General features: G+C 41.3%; 1 long non-coding RNA gene across 2 annotated transcripts in view; it reads left to right on the top strand.

The window, feature by feature from the left end:
* The window catches only part of LOC139044770 (uncharacterized), a 60884-nt gene that overhangs the window by 608 nt on the left and 39733 nt on the right, over nt 1-20543 (top strand). The gene's annotated exons all lie outside the window — the stretch shown is intronic.

The following is a 20543-nucleotide window of genomic DNA, read 5'->3' as shown; positions in this document are numbered from 1 at the left end:
TTACTTCTCAAGTGAATCAGGCTTCAGCTCAGAGAGATCATTCAATAGATATATTGAGTTTTGCCACCAAAACTTGGGAATAAGGAAACCTAAAAACAGTTTGATGGCAAGTTCACCTCTGAACTAAGATAAATAACATGCACCTTCATCAGTTCAGTCAAAATTATGTAAATAAAACCACGTACATTATGGGAGAAGGCAAGCATACTATTTAGTGAGATGGAAATATTAATTGAAAGAATTCATGTTAGAAACGATTGTAGTGATTCAGAATCAGTGTCAGAAATAACTGCAGATATGCAGCATGAAGGGAATCTTAATAATTAATCTTGATAATGTATAAAGGTTAAGAAAGCCACAAAAGACAGAAGAGGGTGGCTGCAGGTTAAACAAACTAGTATAATAACGGCTGCACATTCCACAAGAGCAAAATTCCAATTTAAATAGAACAGAGTGAACCTAGTGACAGATTGCAGCGATGTGCTGGTTTTGAGCACTTACTGCCTATGGTAGACACATTGTGTGAAGGCTGCCTAGTCCCTGAGGCCTCTTAACTCCTCCCTGGTATGCAGGAGCAGGTTCCTAGAAGCCAAGTTTGTTTATAATGTTCCCTGTGCCCACATTGATTGTGTGAAGGGCAGGCACCTGACCAGGCTAATCAGGGGTCCTTCCCAGGTAATGTGGAATCTGGAGCCAGACTAGGTGTTTAATACATGAACTTGGGAGTTATGGAAGCTGGCTTCTAAGCCCATCATAAAGTAGATGATTAACAAGGAGAAATAAGAGACAGTGAAAAAGTACACCAAGGATTCACAATGGACTTCTCATTACCAATTCGATTCCTTCCTGAGGCCCAGAACATTCCTGTCCTTAGGTTCTATAAGCCATCTCCATATCTGATAATAAATTCTGCTCTTCCCCCTTAAGTTGGTGGAGTGGAAATTTCTTTATGCTTCCCCAACATCCATTCTTTACTTCCTCCTTCCTGCCAGCTCCACAAATTTCCAATCACATGTTTTGGGTAGAATTGACCATAAGCCTCAGTTCCAGAGCGGGGCCAGACTGAAGCCAGTCAGCATACCCCATTCTCCTGGATAGGGTTATTGGTGCAGAAGTGAGTACATGACCTAGTTTGTGCTGGTTGAGCCACTAAAAGAATTTTCTGGGAGCTTCTGAGAAAGGAGTTTCCTTGTCATTCTTAGGAGATGGCAAAAAAGATGTCCAGTGGACATAAATGAGGAGATATTTAAGTGTCAGGTGCTTCTGATGGATACTGTATAAATATAAGGAAAGTCAGATTTAATTTAACACCAAAACCATGCAGGGAAAAAAAGGAAAAAAGAAACTGGATCCTTGACAAGAACCTGGAGCAAGCTCTGCCTGAAGCCTGTAGATATGTCACCTACATGTACAATATATTTCCTTTATTTTAAAAATCAATTTGAGTTAGGTGTTTTGTTGCTTGCAACTAACAGCATCCTAATTGACAAGCCATTTTAAGGTGATTTCTATTGTCTGCAACAAAAGAGTAACACTACAAAGGTAACTTTGTAGTATTCAATGACTTAAATCTGCTATATGAAAAAGAATTATATAAAAAAGTCAGAGTAATTTGAAACTGAGGAGAGAGCCAAGGGAATCTCCTATTAAATAAAGTATCAGGCTTGTTGTGGGGGTTTTTAAGTACTATTTTTACTTGGTCTAAGGCCTTTAAGAGTTATTTCCTGATTTTTAGTTTTCTCAAGAAGTTAGACTACCAAATAAAGGAATTCAGGAAAAGTCTCAGCATATTTTACTAACAGAAGAGACCTTAGAAAGATGAACTAATTCAACTTCCCGATTTTATATATAATCCACGAAAATTACTGTACATCCTCAAACACAAGTGTAGCAGGTTGTGGAAGAACTTTTTCTGTTGCTTTGAAATTTCAGCTAAAGCACAAAGCTGAAGATAATGGGTAATCCCTCTACATTCTAAAGAGTCATTAGACACATCCCAGCAAGACTTGCTGACAAGCATCCAAGCTAGTCCAGGGAACTTCACCCCCAACACCGTGCAAAAGCAAACTAAGGGCTCCCTGGGACAAGGAGTCTTTGCACAGGGCTCACAGTAGAGAAGGTATTTCCCTTTCACCCTCTGTGAGGGAAGATACAGGCTATGTGTCCCCTAAGGGCACAAGGGAGGCCCCAGGAGAAGCTCTCCCAGAGACTTGGGTATCTGCCAGAACAGGGGCTGTCCTAGCATGTCACAGCTCAGCAATCACCATGTGCTGCCACCACCAGAATGTATGTTGATGAGTTTTGGGGTCAAACTCATATTTCCTCCCAGGAACATAGGGGCACATGAAGAAGAAACCAGAGTAGCCCAAGAGGGCAGGGCATGGGGAGAGGGCAGCAGTAGGACAGGGCAGGGCAGGGAGGCCGAATGTTCCCCAGGCCAGTTCCAGTGGAGGGTGGTGGAGTGGCCATGTGAAAGCCATTCCTGAAGGGCTCAAACCCAAAACACTGTCCACTGGGGTGAGGGAATCTTGGCAGAGCAAGGTCATGTGGGGTTTCCACCAGGCATAGGAGCTGATGGGGTGTCACAAGAGGTCATCTGGGGATGGAATCACCTAAGTCAAGAAGCAGGGTGAGTGGAGATCTCTGAGGAATTGACCAATGTGTGCCCTAAAAGAGTCAGCATTTGAATCCCCAGTGGGCAAGAGCATAGTCAACAGCACTGACCAGTTAAAGCACCACCCTTTACTGCTTGTTGCTCCTCTGCCCTTGGCCCCGAAGGAGCCAAGGATGGCAAGATATGTGTTTGCAGGGGGGAGACAAAGGAGGGTGAAAGAGCAAAGTATCCCACTCCCTCTTTCCCCACGGCAGGTTTAAAGCCAGGAGTCAGGTCTAAGCTGGTGGGAGGGGGAAGGGAAAGGCTTTAATTGGATGAAAGATTCAATTTTTGATATTACATTGGGCTGTCCTTCTTAAAAAAGGATTAAAAATAGGATTGTTCTGATATCCCAAAATGGCTGGAAAACATTGGAATCTGCCTCACATGTTATCCAGGTGTGGGGAATGGGGAGCTGATACAGCATTCAGGGGCAGTCATGGGAGAAGAATAATGCTGTTTTACCTGCTAAATGAATCCATAACAGTTGTGTGAATATAAACCAATATATAATATATAACAACGTAGTTTATTTTGAGACAGAAATAATAGCAGATCAACAAATTCCAGGTACAGACTTTACATTCTACTAATTGGTAATCTTAGTAAAATAGAGCAGTCACTGATAATGCTATTCAACTAAAACAGAGCTAGTCCAGGAACATGCAGCAAAGAGAAGTATAAACACCCAGCAGAGAAGCCCCCTGCCAGATGCATAGGTTAAGACTCATCTTTGAGGAACCAATGTTATTTTTGGGTGAGTGTCCACTCTCCTTCCCCCTACTCTCCTCGTTAAAAATAATTCTGACTTGGCTAACTCAGTCACTTCCCCGTCTGCCTAGAAGGGCCTTTGGAGATTTCAACATGCTACAGGTTATAACATCCAATTCTATCATTATCAACCTATGGGTAATTTTGACTATATTATGTGAAAGACAATAAATATGAATCTTGCCTGTATGTGTGAGCAGGGAAAAAATTCATGATTATTACATTTGTTACAAACAAAAATTCTGGTGTTTTGGTAGTTTACTTTAAACTTTCCTTGAGATTTTGTATTGTCAATGATAACAGTGGTTTAGTTTGATACTTGGACAAGTCTATGTCCTATTATGAATGCATGCATGTGCACACACCTTTGACTTTTCAGGGTCTCAGTTCCTTATCTGGAATATAAAGTGTTGCATCCTAGCACCAGATCCCTATTCCTTCCACAGCTATAGTTCCAAACAAGCTATTCTCAAGGCACCGAAAATTAAGCATCAAAATATGCAATTACAGCTGCAGCATATTTTACTCTAATTACAAAGGCTGGAAAACGTGTACATTTTACAAAACCTCTCAAAGATAACAATCAAAACCAAAAGCTTTTATTTAATCCTGGATTGTCCAGAAAATTCAGTTAACTAGAATATTGTATTCTTTGGATATTTTGATTGATTAAGTTTAATATGCTTTTAGAAGCAGTTCATTACAAGTATAATGGATTTATAATGTGGTAACTCCAAATTCATACGAAGAATAAAGGAAATAATATGAAATTATGCTTTTGTGGAACATTCTTGCTGATTTAGAAAATCTTTTAAACTTCATTTCTTTGTCTGCATGAGATTTTTATTCAATTTTGGATCTTAAGTGATTGCAAATTCTCCCTTAATAAAATTATTTTCTAGTGGGTGTCCTCATTTTAAGAGATGAACATTGCTAATAAGATGGGTATAAACTTCCTGTCTCAAATAAAGACACTGAAAACTAAACAAAAAACCCCACACTACCATTGTATCATTCAGAATCCATTAGAAATCACTATCATTAACTTCTTTGGAGACTTATAAATTCCATTTTGCACACATAGAGATTTTTCTGTCAGCTCTTTGCTACTATCCATTCTATAATATAGTCATTATTGTCAAACTTAAACATGAAATACAACTCATGAAGTTTTGTGGCTCAGATTAGCCTTAGTTGAAAGAAAATTGAGATGTATTATAAAGCCTTTTAGAATAATAGAAAACTGTAAGCAGGTGTTTTGCAACATTAAATAAATGATGCATAAACATTATGATTAATAAATAGAATTGCTTGCCTCAAAACAAGTTTAATGTACTTACAAAGAAATATAATCATCCTCTCTTCAGTATTTAATACTGTTGGCCCTTTCCATCTTTCTTCCCATTGGCTTCCTGATTCACCCAGTCCTAGTCCTCTTCTTAGCTCTCTGATTTTGCCTGCGTTGTCTTTTTCTTTAGCACCACTTCCCTTTTTCACCTTGCATTTGTATCAGTTAGATTATGTTCAGTTGAAAGAAACAAAAACTCAACTACTGTGCCTTACACACACAAGGGTTTATTCTCTCCAAAAAAAGGAAATTTAGATACAGAATGTCCAGAGCTGCTACCTAACAGCCTCATGAAGTCAGTACAAATTCAGGTCCTTCTACTGTTTGGTGCACTGCATGTGGATTCCTCAAGGCCACTTTATAGCCAACATGACTGCTAAAGTGAGCCGTTATCTCTGCGTTCCAAGCAACAGGAAGGAAAAATGGAGAAAGAGGGCTTGCTCTGTCCTAGAAGTCCCATACAACACTTCTGACAACAAATAATTGGCTGGAACTTAGTCATATGGCCAACAGCTCTATGGTAAGCTGAGAAACGTGGTCTTTTCTTTCAGGAGCTGATGTGCTCAGCTAAAAGTTTGCATTCCGTTACTAAGGAACCTGGGGGAATGGATGTTGGCCAGGTAGCTAGTAATCTCATCAAATGTTTGTAAATCTCGCTCTGTATTCTACACTGTCCCTAACCAGTCCCAGTTTCATGGATGGCCTCTCAAATCTCTTCCAACCTCAATTTCTATTCTGCTTTCCCTTCCCCATTTACACATTCCTGGTTGATTTTTCCATCCAGACCTTTCTCTAGATTAGAATCTCAAATTCAATATGCCTAGAACTAAATTTATAATCATCTTACTAAATCCCCAAGCCAGATTCCACATAGTTTTCTGAAGCTTAAGGCCTCCAATCACGCAATCAGCTCACACCACATGAGGCATTTTTCTAATCCCGCTCAGTGTTTACTGCCTCAGGGCTAAATAGCTTGCTGGGACCCGTATTGTGCGTCACCTCACAATGTACTTCTGATCGTATGTGTGTCCCATGCCATTTTGTAAAAAAAATTTTCCATTTTGGGGGGTAATTTTTCTGCATTTAACAAATCCTCTCCAAGATGCAGGACTAGCTTCTTTATATGACTTGTCATTATAAAGTAAAGTAAGCATCATTGCCTGAGAGGATGCAAAATAAGTGACTGGAAATATGGTTTTATAACCAGTTCTGGGTTTCTACCAATTTGTCTTTTCAATTAAATTGTTTTCTTTTCTTTTTTATTTTGAGGAAGATTAGCCCTGAGCTAACATCTGCTGCCAATCCTCCTCTTTTTGCTGAGGAAGACTGGCCCTGAGCTAACATCCATGCCCATCTTCCTCTACTTTATATGTGGGACACCTACCACAGCATGGCTTAACAAGATTTGCCATGTCTGCACCAGGGATCCGAATGGGTGAACCACAGGCCGCCCAAGTGGAACGTGTGCATTTAACCACTGTGCCACCAGGCCAGCCCCCTAAAATGTTTTCCACCAGATCATCTGGCGTATGCCACAGGGCCTTGTTGGTGGAGTGATGGTCTGATGGGGGTGCTATTTGCAAAGTTCATTAATATAAATTAGAAGCTATCCACCAGCTCAGAGAGCTTCTGTTCAGATAAGAGCAGAGAGTACTTTTTACCAGAACTTGCTATGCAAATAAGCCGAGAAAGAGCAGCATCTTCTATATGGCAAACAGAAATGTTCGGGAGGACAGAGTAAAACTTCACACAGAAGGAAGATAAATCCCAATATGTTTGAGGAGCAGAAGGGAGAAGGAAAAAGTGAAAATGAGGAAATATGCTTTCGGTTGTCAGAAGAAGCTGACATTCTAACTAGAGCCTCTAAAAGGTAAGGTCGGTGCCCTACATGCATGGCTGTTAATGAGACACAGGTTGAGGTGAGTAAAATAATGTACCAGCTGTCCTTTGTCTGCCTCTCTACTGAAATTGCTATCTCTGAGGTCGTTAATGCTGAAGCTCCTTGTCTTTATCCATCCCACCTGACTGCTCTATAGCATAGCATCAGGCACTATAAATTGCAACGTCTCCTTAAGCATCCTCCCTTGGATTTTAAGAATTGCAAAATACTCCCATCTGATTCTTCTCCTGCTTCTGTGGTCAATTCTCCTTTATCTCAAGGCTGGTTCCTGTTTCTTAACCTGTTTATTAGTCCTGCTGTTTCCTGGAGTTAATCATCCACTTGCTTTTGTTTTCTTTTCCTGCTGATCTAATTTATTTCCATAGTATCAACTTTATGCATCAGTGACTTCCAAATCTACCTTCCAACCCTGATTTCTTTCCTTACGTCAAGACCCATGTCTCTGTCTACTAGATATCTCCTTCTGAATGACTTACAGATACTTAAGACTCAACACGTCGTCTTTCTCTTCAAATCTGCGATTGCCCTTATATTTTCTGTCTTGATTAACAATGTCCCATCCACCCAGTCACCCAGGCTGGGAAGCTTGGAGTCATCCAAGATCCCTTTGTCTTTTTTGTTCCCATCTTCCATTTCATCAGTCACCAAGATATGTGGATTTTTATAGCACATACTACATAGATCATTGTTGACCTGACCTTCCCCACACCCCACCTCCACTCCATGAGTGATTTGAGAGCAGAATGGTGTCTGCTCAATTGTGGATCCTCAGCTCACACTACTGGACGTGGTACTTTGGCACACTGACTACACTGTAAGTTTCTATGCTATTGCTGATTCCCCTGGACACATATTTACAATAATCAGTCAATATCTGGGTCTAATGAGGGATTCTGAGAGAAGAACACGCTCTGATATATTTGTTTCTCTTTTTCAACAGAAAAACATATGGTGAGGCTGGCCCCGTGGCTGAGTGGTTAAGTTCATGCGTTCCGCTTCGGCAGCCCGGGGTTTTGCCAGTTCCGATCCTGGGTGGGGACCTAGCACTGCTCACCAAGCCAGGCTGAGGCGGTGTCCTACATAGCAGAACTAGAAGGACCTACAACGAGAATATACAACTATGTACTGGGGGGCTTTGGGGAGAAGAAAAAAGAGGAAGATTGGCAACAGATGATAGCTCAGGGCCAATCTTTAAAAAGAATAGTTAAATATTAAAAAAAGAAAAACATATATGTTTACATTGTATAATGGATTATAGTTCACACATCTAGATATTTAGTTTCTGTAGAGAAATCAAGCCCAGCTTCCCTCTTAAAGCGAGTGTGTAAACAGAAGGATCCTGTGGAAATGCCAAAAGGCAAAAATTGTCAAGGAGTTTCAATGAAGAGATTTGCTTAGTTTGGGTTTCCCCCAAAGCAGGGCCTGAGATGAGGGACGTGGGCACAGGTCTCATCATATGCTCATGTGTGATCCCAGGAAGCAGGAGTAGGAGAAAAGGGAGAGTTCGGCAGAGGAAGAAAAACCAGGAAAGAGGGATTTATTGGGCTGGTCTCCACTGTGGGCAACCGACTGGGACCCTCAAAAGCAGCATGTAGAATGCCTCCCAAGAGGCATTGTTTGATCGAGCGCAGAAGGTCGGGGCATTTGTCTACTGACTCCCATCTACTCCTGGAAGAGGGTTATCTCCAGGAAAATAAACCCTCCTGCACTTTGGGCTGCTCACATGTGCAGGCCAACAACTTCCTTTGGGTTTGCTGAAAACCCTGGGGCAGGAAAGTGGAGAGGTTTATGGTGGGTGTCTGAGGTGGAAGGTTAATGACATGCATAGAACTGTCCACCATGGCTGCAGCTGAGGTCAGAGGTGGCTGAGAGGAATGATACCTGCTACAAGACTGAAAGGTGATAAAACAAGAGAAACAGGTTCCTGGGTATCTGGGCAGATTGTAGGTGTAACATGAGGACTTGATTGAGTTTGATTACTATTTCCACTGGAAACATCCCTGAGTGTTCTCTCCTTTTTCGAAAAAATTGTGATGAGGGGTGGGGTGGGAAGGGAGCAAGCGGAGAGGAGTGTTTCAGAGCCAGTGACAGACATCATATGTTGGTCCCCCTCACCCAAATCCAGCTCTCTACTGATTCTATTTGAAAGGATGCAAAAGCTAAATAGTGTATTTCACAGTCTTCCTTGCTAGGCTCCCCCAGGAATTACCTGATATCATTCTGGCAACAAGACATTAGAGAACATCTGTTGACACTACTCTCTTGAATGAACATGGATGTGATGTCCAGAGCTAAAGCATCCATCTTGTAACCATGAAGGGAGAAATGATGAAGAAAGCAGTCCTAACTGATATAGAGGCAATGCAAATCCCAACAGGGATGGGTCCCTTTAAGCCTGAGTGGGGCCAGGCCATGTAGGAGGCCCCTAGCCGCTGTTTCATCTAAACATTTCATTTATGAGAAGGAGACCAGCTCAAGGAAAATGCTCAAGCCTAGCTCTAATCCAGTTGCTATAAGACAGTCCTACTGAACACTTTGCTTTTAATCTAGCCTTGAATTTGAATTACTCATCACTCTATCTTCACGTATCCATGCTGTCCCCATCATTGTCTCAGTGTTCCCAGAATCTACCTTGTTCCAGGCCTTTAACCCCCACAGTGGTGTCCCCACTCAGTAGCTCCCAGCCCCCCTTACCTTGCCAATCTGTTCTAGCCTGGCCACGCTGCTCTCTGTTGCTTCCACCTGCCTTACCCTGTCCTGCTCCGACAGGGAAGAGATAACATCACGGGGAAAGAAAGGACTGGAGGGCGTGAGAGGACCAGTTCCATATTCCCCCACCTCAAGTTCTGACCAAATGAAGCTTCCATCAGCTTCCCGAAGCCAGCGTTATGTTATGAACTGTTACACCCACAGAGGAACAGAAAGGACCTTGGGCCATATAGCTACCGTGCTATACAGAAGAAACAAAAATCTGAACAAAGCCTAATATAGGAAGTTTATTAGGCTCTTTCATCTGAAGTCATTCCAACCCTTTTATGTTTTATCCATACAAATAAAATTAAGAATTAAGTAATTCTTGGGGCCGGCCCAGTGGTGCAGCAGTTAAGTTCGCACATTCTGTTTTGGTGGCCCAGGGTTCGTCAGTTCGGATCCTGGGTGCAGACATGGCACCACTGGGCAAGCCATGTTGTGGTAGGCACCCCACATATGAAGTAGAGGAAGATGGGCATGGATGTTAGCTCAGGGCCAGTCTTCCTCAGCAAAAAGAGGAGGATTGGCAGCAGATGTTAGCTCAGGGCTAATCTTCATCAAAAAAGGAAAAAAAAAAAAAACAAACTAAGTAATTCTTAATTCTAAGACTAAATTTTTTTTTAATCAACAGAGTTATTGTATTTTCTCCAGGAGAACCATCCCCAGAAGTCACCAGCCAAGAGCCAATAAGTTGTACACTTGTTGTCCCTTGAGACCTTGAAACAATCCTCCCTTCTGTAGTATGGACTTATCTCCTTGATTTTTTATTCTTTGAGGACAGGGGCAGGGGGCTTCCATTTCTCATGCAACCTACAGCGAACCTAGCACACTGTAGACTCAAGAAAGCCTTAATGAGTATATGGTAGATCATTTCCTTTGCTTTAATCCGAACCCCTTCCAAAGTGATTTAGGCCACTTGTTAAATAGCAATCTTTTTAGATGGGGATGGAAAATTCCTGCTCTTTGGTGGTTCATGGGCCAACATGAAATTAGATGGTAGGTGGTTTCTGTTTAGTTACTGTAGGTAGACAACTTTTCTTTCTGAAGACATTACCTTTTACAGTAATTAGCACTCCTGGTGTTTTTGGTTGGCAGGCTGAATGAGTCATGGAGGCCTCAGGTCACAACTGAGGCAGGTTTTAAAACCACATGGGAAAAACATTTTACCTAAGGAAATCCAAGTGTATAACTATCTATCATGACACCATCACCATCTATTCTTGTATTCATTCAGCACATAACTGTGCACCTACTGGGTGCTAAGTCACATATACTAGACATAGGGGTAGAGTGGTAAATGATGAGATGGACAAGCTGCCTCTCTGGCTTATAGTCTAGGAGTGCACACAGACAAGTAAACAGGAAATTTTAATAGAGTACCATCACAATACAATTAATAGACAATTATGTACAGTGTAGTCAAAGCAAATCCTGAGAATCCCTGTATTTAAAAAATGAGGATGATAACAGACAAGTAGACCACCACGCAGCAATCAGAAGAGCTTGGGCAAGAAGTTCTGTGTTTTTCCTGATACCCCAACTCATAACAACAATAATAATGGCAACAATTCTTCATACTTGCAAGGCACAGGACAAGTTCTAAACTGTTGTAACGTATTATCTCATTTAATCCGTATAACAACCTTTTTGAAAAATATCTTATTACCACCCTTTACAGAAGAGGAAGCTGTGGCTTAGGGAAGCTACCTTGCTCTGAAGGACAACTCTCACATTTCAACGACAACAGCACATGGCGCTGTTTATTATGGGCATACTCTGTACTAAGTGTTATTTGATAATTACTATCAATTTTCTAAATTAAACTCTTGTATTCCTAAATACTGTAAATAAGATTTCTTCTCATATAAGCAGGGGCACAATTTACCAAAGATAAAAGCACCTGATGAGAAATGACTTGGGGACTGTGACTAAAAGACCCAGAACTACTTAGAAATTTCAAGTCTCACTTTCTTTTATCTTGGAATTCTTTTTAAGTTTCTCAATTTTAAAATGTTCCACTCTCTCCTACATGGGAAAAAAGTAAAACCTGTCTTTCTATTTTAAGTCTGTAAAAACATGTTGAATGATCCTTTACATTGAAGTCAATATTCTCAGGCTCCACGACTAGCAAACAGCGCATCAAGCAGCGTTTCACAGCCTGAGGGAGATTAAATAACCAGCTATCTGAGTCCCTATTGACGCTCAAAACACAACATTTTATGATCACAGTAATATCAGTATATACAACCTTCAAATTCACTTTTCCTTAAAAGCATGAAGAAATGTGAAAATCAGGAAATTCTACTTGTAGTACCACAGTACCAAATGTCCCATATTTACACATACTGGTTATAGTTTGAATACTTTCTTATTACTTGTCAAGACTTAAAACATTTTTAAAATGAATTTGTTTGTTTTTCAAAACCAATAATTAGTGTAATATATAGACAACTGTTTTAGTATTTCAATTATTTTAAATGTTTTCAATCATCATTGCAAAATCAATGAACACTTTACAATAAAACTCTATCTTTAAAAAATACACAGTTATATTACAAAATCAATTGTTACTATGCCTGAGGAGTCCCTCGATTTCGATGTAATAGGAGAGACTAGTTTATCTGAAGATTTTTCCCAGTCTTTTCTGTGGAATTTTATTAGTGTGTCTTTGCCTTTTTGACCTGGAGTGAGCAGATATCATGTTTCTGAGGGATAAGAAAGATACTAAGACATTTGCCCAGTTTTCTGAAAGGAGAGCATACTCTGATTTTTCCCTGTGATTTTCTTATTTGTCATGCCACAAAAGTCACATCGTGTTGGCAGAGGTGTATTAACTGTGAAGAAAAAGGAGGGTAAGCTTGGGGCTCCTTACTTAAACTGCTGCCTTCCAAGGCACTGGGAGGGTCCCACTCAATGTGTTCATACGGTCACATGTTTCTCTCCTTTCCCATTTCCCCTCTGTCACATTTCCCCCTTGAGCTGAGTGGCATTAGAATGGCATAAACATTTGGGGAGATTTGGCTAAGGCATGCTTCCTCAATGGGGGTGCTACTGTTCCCAACAGAGGCAAATATACTACTCTCTTTAAGTATAAAGCACATCTATATACATTACATAAGCATATATACAATATATCCTCGGTCTTAAAATTTCATGGGGAGGGGGGCAATTAGGAAAAACATGTCTAAGAATGTTCCTTGGAGAAGGGCAATAAATGAAAAAAGGTTGACAAACACTGGACTAAGGGGAAATTACACTGGAAATACATTTCATTTAGGTTTAGTAGTATTCATTATGAGGTTTGAAATCTCTTTTGTTTATAGTTAAGCTATTATAGGAATGGCCTCTAGGGATGTGCCCACTACCCACTGTGCCAATTTACCTGTGTCATGACATGAAGAGACAGGGCTAGAGGTTGTATTACAATATGAATGTGTCCTACCATGCCCAGCACCAGAGGATATGGATAGCAGAGGAGAAAAAGTGTTTGAAATGTTCAAAGTTAGAAGCTGCTCCGTGAAAAATTCTTCTCACCACCAGACATATACATACATGTATAAGTGAAGGAGTCAGCTCATATAGACACCAAATCAAAAATGGAAGGTTTTCTTGCCACAGTAATACAACATGCACTATTACAAATGTACTACACATTTTTATGGGGACGACACAAATAGAATTGACCAGAATCCCTGTGTTTGTGGAACTCCATCTATAGAGGTACTATAAGTGGTACCTTTTGTGATTACAGTGAGTTCTGTTTCAGACATTTGATTATCAATCAGAAAAAAAAAGTTCAATCAACTATGCTATAGAAAGTCTGAAGCATCTTTTTATTTTTCAATAGAACAAAGTTTTCAAAAACCCAATATCACTGTCACTGGGAACTGCTTTTACTTCTATGCCTTTCCTGTTTAGGAGTCTCTCACAGCTGGTGGAAAACTGATGGAGTCCATCTCATTGTCTTCCTCGACTCTGGTGCCTTCGCCTCCCACTCCCAAGAGGAGCCAGATGGACTGCCCCTTCCCAATTCCACAGACAAGCGATTGGGTAATTGCTCCTCCCCTTCCAAAGCTGCTCTTTTCACTAATGTTGAAGGACAGCTGTGATCAGGAGCGTGAACCCTGGAGCTCGACTCCTGGCTCTGCCACTTAGTAGCCACACGACCTTACTTAACCTCCCAGTGCCTAAGTTTTCTCACCTGTAAAATGGGGTAATAATAGTACCGATAACAAAGGCTCCATCAAGTATCTGTGAACTTACATTATGACTAAAAATTGTTTAGAGCTCTAACAGTTTATACATAGTTATAAGTATACCCGGAGCACAGATGATGTGTAGATGTCACTGCAGTATCCTTCCAGTATTAATTCCTCACCAGCTAAAACCCTTGTTGCAAGTGACTGGGTAATGTTTGCTCAAGTGCTGTCCAGACCCTCTTCCCCTTTTTTCATGCTAGGTTTCTATTTCCTCGTGATTCTTCTGCTTTCCTTGATGCATTAGTTTTGTAGGGCAGCCGTAACAAAGTACCACAGCTAGGTGGCTTAAGATAACAGAAATTTATTCTCACATTTCTGGAGGCTAGAAGTCCAAAACCAAGTTGTCAACCAGGCTGTGCTCCATCTGAAATCTGTAGGGGAATCCTTCCAGAGATTTATTGGCAGTCTTTGACGTTCCTTGGCTTGCAGCTTCACAACTCCAGTCTCTGTCTTTGTCATCACATGGTGTCCTCCCCGTGTGTCTGTGTCTTCATACATGGCCATCTTCTTATAAGGACATCAGTCCTATTGGATTGGGGGTCCACCCTACTCTGGTATGACCTCATCTTAACTAATTACATCTGCAACGACCCTGTTTCCAAATAAGGTCACATTCTGAGGTAATGGTGGTTTGGACTTCAACATACCTTGTTTTGGGTAGGATGCAATACAACCCATAACACTTGGCATTCTATATCCCATGCTGATCTACACTGAGTCACATCAGCCTGGCCACTTCCTTGTGCCAAGTTATCTTCCCTACATCAATTGCCTTGCAAACCTTCCTAGGAAATTAAATTCATATTGAATGTATTTGGATTTAAGTTGCAAAAAGGGATACACTTAAGATATAATGTTTGCTGTGCATAATTGAGGGGAAAAATTGTGCTTCTCAGAAGATATAAGATGTTTTAATTGTAATGCTTCTCTGAGTAAGATAAAGTAGTTATTAAATGTGAGCTCTTACTTCTAACCAATGAGGCTTGGTTGCAAAGTGATTAAAAAAACCCAAAACCACCCAACATTTATTGAGCAATCACTATGTCAGGAGCTCCTCTAAGCACTTTAGATACAGTAATTCATTAAATACACACACACCCCACACACATATGAACTAAAGGAAGATACTATTATTACCAATCTTGTATAGTTACTTAAGCACTGAGAGATTAAGTAATTTACCTAAGATCACAAAGCTAGTAGTGGTGGAGTTGGAATTGGAACCCTGCAGGATGCCTTCTGAGCCTGTGCTTTTAACCATGATGTTTCCCACCTTGAAATAAAAAATACATCGATCTGTGAAAACTGAATAGTTAATCAAATGAGGCTCAATAACTGATGGATGGAGGCTCACAATGAAACAAAGGGAAATAGTCTTAAGAACATCTAGGGCATTAATGGCTACATCCCAAATAAGGATTAACCTCCACTTGTTCTGAGGCATTTGGAGAGAGATGGGTCAGTAGGCTGCAGGCCAGAAATAAGAGGGAAGGACTGAAGAGACCAAGCTGTTGAAAAAATACTAGTGCTTGGACTCCTCTCCAAAGATACTAACTCAGTAGTCTGGGACAGGCCCGGTCATCGGCGTTTTCTCAAAAGCACGTGAGTTGATTCTAAAATGCAGACAGGGTTGAGACACTGCTCTAGACACACTGCAGCCTCCTGCCATGGCTATTCTATACCTTTCCTGACCTGAAACCCAACTCTAAACCTTCAGTGCCCCAGCCCTCCAACTTCAGCAGGTCCCAGGTCAGGGCCCTGGAGAAAGCCAGCCACTTTCTGGAAGAGTCTTTACCACAATACCAATCCCATCCACCTGGGAAGGCACCCCACAGTGAGGTGATTCCTGCTCTGAGACCAAAAGAGGGGAGCAAAGACTGGGGCACAACGTCCTTCCTTGCCTCCCTCCCCTCAAAGAGATTTCCATCTAAAGAGCTGGCATGCTCGGTGCTTCACTCAGTTTTCCCTCCAAAGGTGGCACTGGGAAGAAAAACGAATGAGCTGCTGATGGACTTCCCATTAGCCTGGCACCCAGCCTAGGTTCTCAGAGTGAGTGAGGACACCCGGATCCAAGCTTGGGGCTGTCTGCTACTTCCCAGGAAAAAGCCATTGTTTCACTAATGATCCTTATCCTTTTTTATTGACTATTTTAAATGAATTTGTTTAAAAGCTTCTTTTCCTTTAAATGTCACCCGCATAATCAATGACTCTTGAGCACTGAGGGTGTGTGAAACAGAGGAGATCTCAGAGAGGCCCAGCATGAGGCCCAGCATGGCAGAGCTGTCAAAGCAGGAGCTGGCAGTGGGAGGATGCCATTGTTAAACCAGGGCAATACTCAGAGGTTCTGTCCTAGGTGGCCCCAGAGCCTTTGATCCTAAATGGCCCACAGCTGTGGAAGGGATTCGTTCACCAGGACAAATCTACCTGGGACTTAAGCTCTGCCTTAAAAACTTGGTGAATTCTCTCCTTAAAAGTCATGTTCTGGTAAGTCTAACTTTACAACCAAAATTCCATGTTGTAATTCATTCATTCATGTGAAGCTTATCTCATGTGAAGGTTATCTCATGTCAATGAGATAACCACTAAAGGATGTTGACTGGGAGATGGGAACAGAAGTATGTTCTTTCCAAGAAGAAAAAAGTAACCAGAAAATCTCGACTGGGGAGAAGATGGGGTTTTACTTAGTGATTTCACCAGCTCTCTTTCAGAAGTGGCAATAGAGAAAAACAGTTTCTTCCTCATTTTGGAACACAAAGAAAAAACCAATCAAGAGTAAAAAAAAAAAAATCCCCATTTCAGGGAAGTTAAAGCATAAAGCAAAATAAAGGCCAAACATATATTGACTCCTGGTATAGGTTTTTTCAATTCCGGAATGGTTTTCAATTCTAAGTATAAAGATTCAAGGTGAAGAGAAAAAAAAATCTACACAAGCCCAGGGAAAATAGGGCAAGATTCAATAACGATTGATGGCAGTTAAGAGTTTGTAAACTGCCTCATTGTTCCTAAGTGTTTTTATTTATTTTATCATCTTTTCTGTATTTTTTAACAATATGAGTTATATAATGTGTGTTTTTGCTTTGCAGTGTTTACATTTTTAAAAATTTAAGTGGGGAAAGATAAAAGTTTTTTTATTTCCATGAATTATATCTACAGGTAGTCAAGCTGCATTCAAAATCTGCCACTGCATTATTAATATTCTGCCCTTTGGAGCCTTGTTGCCACACTCACTCATCTCCTCTCCTATGGAAGAAGTTAGCTTTATGGGCATTCACCCCTAGGGCAGAGTGGAGGAGATCACTAGCAAGAGATTGGATCACTGTCAAGGAGAGGCACCTGTATGGTGCCCTCTCAGATCCTCTGACTCCTACCCAAACCCCATGGTTCATCCTTTTAGTGATATTCTTACTGGCATTCTTGATTCTTTTCTTTCTCTCCTCCACGTATGCCTTCTTTGCCAAACCCCATTAGGTTAAAGTCCCCTCCACTCTTTTGGAGCTTGCTTTCAACCTTAGAATAAAGTCATGAACCTGGGCTGAATGGATCCACAGCAAAACCATGCAACGTGACCCACCTGGGCCCTCCCTGCTACCTGAGAAGGCCCTGTCTTTAATGAATGCAAGGTCTCAGGACACTTACTTAAACCTTTCCCTCTACCAAGCCCCAACATCACTGCTGTCATATTCACTCTCAATTAACAGCTTCTCATCCTACTTACTGTGGACCAAGGGCACTCAATATAAACCTCCCATACTTTCTTCCTTTTCAACTTACATTTTCTCAGTATTTCTCACACACACAAACTCTTTCCTCCTTTTATGTCTCTTTCCCAGCCCCTCTGCAAAGTTGATCCCACCACATTCACTCTAGGGGCATCACTTTCTCAAGAAATCTCTTTGTCTTGACTCTTTAGTCATCCCCTCTCCACTGACATCTTTTCTTCTACTTATAAGATGTTCTAGCACCTTCTAATCTTTGAAAAAAACAGAACCTTTCTCACGACACCACTTTTCACCTTGTGTTAAACTTATTTGTGCATATGTTTTTTGTCCTTTACTAGAATGAAGACCCCTTAAGTCCAGGAAATAAAATTTTAACATCTTTTTATTTCCTCCAAAGTCTGAGATTGGGCTTTACATACAGTACATGCTCAGTGAATGTGTATTGAGTGAATAAATGAATATTTCAATCTAGTCAAGTCATTCTTGGGCTTATTCCTAGTCTCCGAAATAAATCCATGGGAGTGCTCTGAACTTGTACAGTAAGACTCATGTCGGATTTAGAATGCCTGAAGACTGCCCTGGACTCAACATGTGGGATATCTTCTCAGATAGTTACCGCTTCACTGTAATATAACACCATGGCCCTTCTGTTGATGTTTCCTATCTTATTTAGTGATACCGGAAACTTCACAATTAGAAATTAATTCCCTTGACTTATATCTTCAGTCCCTCTTTAAAATGCAACAGTCTCTGGGAGTGGTATTACATTTAGATTGGTATAACTTAATTTTTCTGATATTTTTCTTTGGACTGAATGTGGTAGACAGAATAGAACTATCACCTTTTGTCCATGGAAAAAGGGGGCAGAAATGTATGGTTTGGGGTTCCAGAATATACACCTCGCAGGGTAGCCTGTTGTCCTGTCCCAAATCGCAGCAGGGCCCCAGTAAACTTACAGTGGTTCTCCAACAGTCTCCTGCTTTGCCCTCCCAATTTCGTGGTCTGAAATTCCCAAGGGTAGATGCTCTCCATGCCCAGATAACAAAAGCAAAGACATTGTCTCCAGAAGGCCACTATTAAAATGTAGTTGGAAGCAGGCTGGAATCCTGCTTTAATCCTGTTTCTGCCATTAACAAACTGAGGGGCAACTTTGGTTCTCGTCTACAAGTGGACTGGACTCCACTTCTCTGACCCTGCAAGGACTGGTTTCTATTAGGGGCCCATGACAGTATATGATTTGTGATATTTTTCCTTCTTTCTAAACTTCCATAATTTCAAATGTCCTATAATTTATATGCTTTTATTTTACCCGAAAAAGGAGTAAACTATCTAAAGCAAAACAAGAGTATTTCAATTACAAGCTTAGGGGAGAAAAACATGGAAATATCTCCGGGGCTAGAATGTTTTTCCTAAAATGAATTTTGGTGACAAATATGCTCTACAGTCTACAATGCCATAATTAGACCTAGTCTCCATCAATTCTTAATCACCAAAGATTAAAGAAGGCTAAAAAAAATTATATAGGGAAGGGAAAGCCAGGAAGAAGATATACTAATATAAAATAAATATGTCCCTCACTGTATGTAATTATACCAGATATTAAATCCTGCCTATCTTCAACAAACACACACACACACACACATGCATGTACACACACACACACACACACACACAGAGTCATGTAAAGGGCATTTCCAATTTTCCTAACAGGCATATATCAAGCATCATCAGAAATTTCCAAATTACTACATCCTTACACTTGGTAGCAGGATTTCAACTCCTCAAAATCTCTCACAGTTAATTGTGAGCACCAATCAAAGGGTGTACTTCACATGCATCTGTCTTGGATCTGCGGCACTTTCCCTCAGTATCCACATCCACAGTCTGGAGGGTCATGCAAAGGAGTATCACTGTAATCCTGATATTGTACGAACATCAAGGCCCATGACAAAGGCACTTCTCCAGGTCTCCCAAAGCTGACAAGCTTCGAGGCACCACACTCATCCTGGGCTCCACAAGGGGAGCAGTCTTCTCTATAACTTGGTGTACTTTTCACAAAATCTATCCCAAAACATAGCTCCTTTGCCCACTGGCTTTCTCCTTTTCCTCAGTTCAAAGAGTGACGGAGGACAAGCACCATGTCCACACCATTACCCAGGCTCAAACCCTGTTCTAAGAGCCAGACAGGGGACAGATGCTATACCATCCTTCCATTTTCCTCAGTTTCTTTCTTCTGCTGTGGCTCAGACCCCAGAAAACTTTTCCCTCCTTCCCCTGCCTCCCAAATTCTCCTGCTTTTCTGTGGATGCAAAAACTCCTGCTGGGGGTGAAGAAAGGTGGGATAAAAGGAGAGGATGTTCTTTATGTTGGTAGAATGCAAGCTCTGGGTCAATTAGTCATGTGCTCTATTGTAATTCAAACACCAAAAGACACCAACTTGTCCTTCACTCAGTAAAATCATGTCACAGATCATCGTAGGATGCTAGTTCTGACCCAAGAATTCTGTGCAATTTGCCAACAGTCAAGACTCAACCTCCACTGAAATCCTCATCCATGCTGGGAAAATCTAACAGACTGTTTCCAACTGATTCTTCTTCCATTTGTATGGAAAACATTGGGTTTTCACAAGTCTATGCAGTATCACCTTGGGGACTCCTGCTTACCCAGCTCTTTACCACTCGACCTGCCAGCCCTCCTATTGACCCAGTTAGTGGCACCTCAAGTTAATTGCAGCTGACCACCAAGCCCCACCCCAAACTGATCTCAAACTAAAGGCAGACTTTGGAAGATGGCATCAATGAGCTTGTTGGGACAACTTTTTTTTTTTTTTTGAGGAAGATTAGCCCTGAGCTAACTACTGACAGTCCTCCTCTTTTTTGCTGAGGAAGGCTGGCCCTGAGCTAACATCCATGCCCATCTTCCTCTACTTTATATGTGGGACGCCTACCACAGCATGGCATGCCAAGTGGGGCCATGTCAGCACCCGGCATCCCAACCAGCGAACCCAGGGCCGCGGAGAAGCAGAACCTGCGAACTTAACCACCGCTCCACCAGGCCGGCCCCTGGGACAACTTGACTAGGTTTCTGCAACCATGATTCCCTAACATGTTTAGAGATTTTTAATTTACAGAACCAACAAACA

The sequence above is a fragment of the Equus asinus genome, chromosome 3 (genome assembly GCF_041296235.1).
Source record: "Equus asinus isolate D_3611 breed Donkey chromosome 3, EquAss-T2T_v2, whole genome shotgun sequence".
NCBI classification, from domain to species: Eukaryota; Metazoa; Chordata; class Mammalia; order Perissodactyla; family Equidae; genus Equus; species Equus asinus.
The sequence above is the reverse complement of the archived record's forward strand: the minus strand, read 5'-3'. Positions and strand labels throughout refer to the sequence as shown.